The following is a 6,080-nucleotide window of genomic DNA, read 5'->3' as shown; positions in this document are numbered from 1 at the left end:
CTGGATATTACATATAACAACCTGGGGCAATAGTGACAGCTCAGATCTTATCAAGAGAGGCATTGGAACTTTTGTCTGACAATAGATAACCACTTTATGTGCAGGGTTTATTATGTTATGCAGCAAGCGAAAGCAACTAATATTGCGGTTTATGCGAATAAACGCAACTTATGAGGTCCATTCCGTGACATTGTTATGTAGCTATGTTGCGACTTTATTTCTGTATTACCAAAATATATATATTAAAGATGGAAAACTATTGCCATTAAGTAGATTTTGTTAAAATGGTGTTTGCCAAGTGCCTCCTGGTGTACCACTTACAAAATCAATTTGCAACATTGTTCTGCAGGGCGGTTTCTTGTGGAAAGAGGCCCTTCCAGACGCGAGTATCTTGAGCACATATTAAACTGAAATGCCAAACTGAAGAAGCTGTTAAGTAAACACTTCTGTAAGCACGCAATAAAAGAGACATACATACCTTTCATTGGAAGAAATGTACAAATGTAGACCTACTTTTGCTAAGTGCATCATTGTATACATTTCCTCCTATTTTACTCTGGTAGTTTGTCAGAACGGTGTTGATGAAATGTAGTTCAGGAACTTGCAATCATCATTACGTCATCAATCTGAAACCTACACACTCTAGACTCCAGGCTAATGATAACAACTTTGAACAAAATGGAATTCTTGATGTTTCTGAGGCCCACTTTCTTCTTGCTTGGAGCAACCAGCACACCATCACCTTCAGCATCATACTCCCTGCTCACCACAGGCCCATCCATAGAACACTCTCCCTTCACTAAAGACATATTTAGAAGAACATAGAGACCCCACCTTTAAGTCCTCGTCGACGCTACATCTCCCCAATAAAGGTTTGCACACCTATACTTTTCTGCCTGTACCTTTTACAAGGGGCTCTCTGAGAAACGCAAGGTCATTGCAGCTTATGAAGAAGAAGACATTCTCTCCTCTGAGGACCAGAGAGCCTGCACAAGGCATGACGATGAGTTGGCATTGCTTAAAATGCCAAACTGAACTTCTGGTCCTCCAATCAGGTAATGTATCTAACGTGTAAACAGCCCTACATGCAAAGTGTAAGGGATGCTGGATTCCACTATCCCAAGAGTCACTCATTGACATCCTGACTACCATTGAACTGTTGAGGATAATTTCAGAGATCGAGAACCAAGCACTGTCCCTTTCGGAACTACTAAGAGAAACACTTGCTGATTACTTTGCAATGAAGTCTCTGGACTCCTCTCCAGTCTGATGCCACCCTGCTGTTGCAGGCTAATAGGATCTGCATGCTGGCTGGCGTATGTCCTGTGGGGACCTGGCCTTCCAGGTGAAAGACATGGCTTCACCTGCCTCTCATTGGGGATTACTGGAACTGTTCAGATCGCCAGAGACTGGGACTCCTCCAGGGTCCAACACCACCCAGCCCCGAGTAGGGAAAGTGGCCATGCCTGGTGAATGGAATCCTGGCCTGTGGGAATCAGGCCTCCCAAGTAAAAGCCCTGGCTTTGCATACCTCTCACTTGGAATTACTGGGACTGTTCAGCCCACCGGACCCCCAAACTCCTCCCTGGTCTGATTCCAACCTGCACTAGTCAAGTTAGGTGGATCTGCCCAGTGATAGGGCCTTTCACAGAGGTCCAGTCTCTACTCACGCCTTAAAGTGACATGAGAGTTACCCGCAGTCTGCAGCCACCCTGCGCTGGCCAGGGACTGTCACCCCAGTCAATCAGCTCAGGGTGCCCAGGGTTGATGCCTTCAACCTTCCTAGGGCCCAGGCCTGAGGTGCAGTGGAGGTTAAGCCCCCAGCCAACCCTACTCTCCCCTTTGGCCTGCCCAGAAAGTGGTTTTCACTGGAGTATTAAACCACCATAAAGTGTGAATTTACAGAAACTGGGCGGAGACACAAGTCAGAGTTAGCCTCACTGGCCGGCCCTCTAGCCATTTGTTAGGCCAGTCACTGACCAGATGGCCCAGGCCCACTGGGCAACCAGAGTGCCCCGGGCCCATGGCAGACACGACTAGAGTAGTCATGCAAGTGAAGAACAATGCTCAGGAGGCCGTTCAGAGAGTCACCCTCCAGCTAACCTCCCGGCGACTCCACTGTTGTCTGATTTGACCATCTGGTCATCCTGCTGACCTGCAAAGGAGCATGCCCTCGACCCTGCACCCGGTGCTGCAGGGTGGGAGATGGAAGCCCCATACCGCACAGCATGTGGTGGAAGCAGTCTCCAGTGGGCAGCGATCCATCCCTCCCACAGGCCACCAGATAGAGACAAAAGCTTGGCTCAGACAATGACTTTTAGTAGATCACAGCAAACATAGGAAACCCTAATCCAGAATCAGGTTTTCTACAAATGATTTAGCACTGGGTGCTGCATGAACATGTAGTGCTCTAAAGGTGATGGAGGCAGCCACATTCAATGCATGCTGCGGTTCTCAAGCACTCATTCTACACACTGGACCAGTGGCCAGATATCCCAGGCCAACTGAGGCTCCACAGCACTGAGGTACTGTTAAGGTTTAGGTGGGATTCTGACTTAGAGTCGTTCAGTCATAATCCTAAAGCTTCACCCCATTGGTTCCTCAGACAAGTACATATACCAAATGTCTGAACCTGCAGTTCATCTCATATTGAGCAGGATTACTATTGCAACAAAACATCATCAGTAGAGTAAAACTAACCTGTCTTATGATGGTCTAAACCCAGCTCATGTTCCCTACTAGTAGGTGAACAATCTAATGCTTGGTGAATTCTGCTTCACAATGACAGGAAGAGCTTACATTAAAGAATCAAAAAGTGACGCTGCTATGAACACCTGGCCACCACAAGCCAGTTATCCCTATGGTAACTTTCCTGACACCTCCTGCTTGAGTCCAAAAAGCCAGAAGGATCTTGAGGTTCAGCTTTCACGATCTGTATACATACTGAAAGTCAAGCAAACTTTGCCCTTTTGCTCCAGTTGAGGTTTCTCTCCCCCGAGTTCATCTTGGGACACCTGCATTATCATTTGATAGGTGTACCACCTCAGTTCAACTCCCCACCGGCCACTACTCAGAGCGGGTCATGCCCAGTGGGCGATGGGTGTTTGGAGCCAGAAGCAAGAATCCCATGGGAATGGCCCCTCTTCCTCACCGGGTAAGTAAAAAGTAAGAGTAATGGTATTTCACAGACGGCCCCGGGGCCTGCCACTTATCATACATCTCTCATGTCTCTTCACACTGCTGGACTGGAGCCAAGCTCAAAAGGGTATTCTCTTCCTGCAAATTCTGCCACACCCATTAAATTGGCTGTGATTTCGCTAGATATAAGGTGGGGACAGCAGAAATATCATTCATCCATTCATGTGTGTCACTAATTAGATGACAAGGCAATTGAGTCATAGTTATTCCAGCCATCTGCCTGCACTTCCCTCAATTTCTTCACTTTGACATTCAGAGCACTGGGCAGACATCCCATTGTCTCAACACTCACCTCGGACCTTCACAATGCATTCTTTTGATTAAACAGTTAGATTTCCCTGTTCCACACCAATTCTACATCAGCTGCTAGGCACCAGCTGAGGCAGAGCACTGGCCCCACTCCCAGTGTAGGGAAATGGGTAGAGTGCACCATCGCCTCAGGGTGAACTGCATGGACCCCATATGTTTACATCTGGATGGTTTCACAGCCTCTTGAACCTTCTTTTTAAAGTTATTTTCAAATTTCCCTTACGGTACTGGTTGGCTAGCTTCAAAGCTGGCACATCCAGGCAGGCAGGAAGCCGTCCCAGCCCTATCCATAGAAGTGGGTGCCTGAGGAAGCACACACAGATAATTGGGGACATTACAACAAAACATGCATAGCATGCAGCTAGGCACCCAGATTTTTTATGCCTGTAACAGACCGATCACCTGCCCGACTCACCAAGGCGGGAAGACCAGGTGCACTGGCAGCGTACCTCAGTGCCAGGGCTGGGGTGTCCTACAATAGCCAATAAGGGTCTGACCTTGGTGGGGATGAAGGGAGAGGAGCCCACTGTGACATCTGTACCCTGGGAGAGCCCCAGAGTGATTGGCGTTCAAGTGACCCTCAGACAGGTGAATCCCCGGGAGGAATATGGGGCCGCAAGGTACATTTAAAGTGTCACTGATCAATGTGTTCTGAAATTCACGCTAGTTCTCTCAACTATCTGTGTTCTTCATTGGCACTCAAGCTTGGTGATCCACTGCAAAGAGCCACAGGCAACTTTTTCAACATTCACCCACCTGCTGGTGTAGGAGAGAGGGGAAGAAGGCAACGCTGCCTCGCCACCACCCACACAACGAGACGACTCAGCACCCATTCAGGCTTCAACTCTGGGAGTTGGCCTCCACATGTATCTTCTGTGTAATGTTTTGTCCTCTTGTGTTCCAGTTCTTCTGATCCAGGTCAAGGTACAATGTATTACCTGTGTGACCTGTTGCATGACTGATTACCATAATCACAATGCAAATATTGAGGAATCCAGTCGTTGAGTAGTGCAGTTTTCATCATTAGGTCCTGAAAAATCGCCGCCTGATCTGAGTGGACAGTTAAAGGCGAGAAACATGTTCCCCATTTACTTTTAAATGAAATATTTATGAGGCTTATTAGGACCATTGCACCTTAACTGGGCACCACATTATTTATTTAGGTTAGTGAGCTCAATCAATAAACCTACTAGATCAGGAACATCCCTTAACCTATTTTATTTAACGTTTTGTAAAAAACATCACTTTACACACACTATGAACAAAAACCCTCACACCCCCACTTCATTAGAAGGCTTCTTAAAAGATCTCCGGCAAAGAGCCCCTTTGTGAGTGGCCATCAGGCATTGCAGCGCTGGCCTGATGAGGAGCAAACCCAATGATGTAGCATGACACCATCCGGGGTGTGTGAGGGCACCTGCTCCTACATGGAGCATTCCCTCCATACTGGAACACAAAGAAAAAACTCCACTGTCTCTTTCTCCCTTTGAACTCTCAAGGAACTGCACACCCCCTTGTTCACTGAATGCCACTTATCCCACTAAGAAGTTAAACTCCTACCCCTGGGTGTCACATATGTAGTTAGCACAGAGCAGTCTCAATTATTATCAAAATTAACCAGATTAATTGCTCCACCAATTAGGAGCAGCCATGTACCACCACCTCCAGAATCGAGAAAGAGCTACCAATCTGCCAATCCTTTCCATGTCTGGACAAGTTGAGGTTTATATTGGAGTCAAATTAAACCGAAGGTTCCACTGCTGGTGGTTTCCCTTAGTCAATTCCATTAAGTTTCAGATTTGCAGACTGTCATTTTTGCAAAGTAAACACTTTGGACCCCCAGCACATCCTATCAAGAGTATTCAGGGGTGTGCCAAAATACAGGGACTGGGACAGGAGGTAGCTTGTCACATGTTAGACCACCAGCTTGATCCCAAAATCCAACTGCAAACCTTTTAGCTGAAGCAAATTTATTATACGCCCGTGGTTTCCCAAACATTTTCGGCCCGATGGTCTCTTAAACTATTGGCCGTTGGCCGCAGCTCCCCATTATGTTACTTTTTTTGGTGAGTGGGGGGATGTAAGCCCAGCATCAGGAATACCTCAATTTTTCTCCCTGAAAATAATTGGGATGAAGCCGATAGAGGTATTATAATCAGAGATGTAACTTTGTATAGTGTGCACATACCGATGTCCTGTGTGCAATCAAATGCTACATGAGTACTCACCCTGTACGCTTGGCGCACAGAGGTCCTCTTGTTTTTCACACAAGCCACCGAGTTGCTAGGTCCACGAGTCTACCCATCATCCTCTGGGACAGCACAGTGCAGGGGTAGCCTGCACTCTCCTCTTCCTGGGAACAAATGTTTCTTTGTACCCATCCCCTCCCCCCATCATAGCAGTGCATCCTTGAGGGGCATTATCAGGGCAGCCTCAGGAGCTACTTGAGAACTGCAAAGAAAAGTTGTCAGTTGGAAAGTCAGATGAGTGAGTCAATGTTGGCAGGCTGGGCGTGCTTATTTAGTAAATACAGTGTATGAATGCATGAATGCAGGCAGGCACCGACCACTCAT

General features: G+C 47.2%; 2 pseudogenes; both read right to left on the bottom strand.

Annotated features, from left to right (window-relative positions):
* Positions 1–2,292: 2,292 nt before the first annotated feature.
* On the bottom strand, positions 2,293–3,745 carry LOC146797544 (28S ribosomal RNA; annotated as a pseudogene).
* A 336-nt stretch (positions 3,746–4,081) lies between these two features.
* LOC146797543 (5.8S ribosomal RNA) lies at positions 4,082–4,235 on the bottom strand (annotated as a pseudogene).
* Positions 4,236–6,080: the final 1,845 nt, after the last annotated feature.

The sequence above is a fragment of the Triturus cristatus genome, chromosome 9 (genome assembly GCF_964204655.1).
Source record: "Triturus cristatus chromosome 9, aTriCri1.1, whole genome shotgun sequence".
Lineage (NCBI taxonomy): Eukaryota > Metazoa > Chordata > Amphibia > Caudata > Salamandridae > Triturus > Triturus cristatus.
Note: the sequence above shows the minus strand (reverse complement) of the source record. Positions and strands in the feature narration are given on the sequence as shown.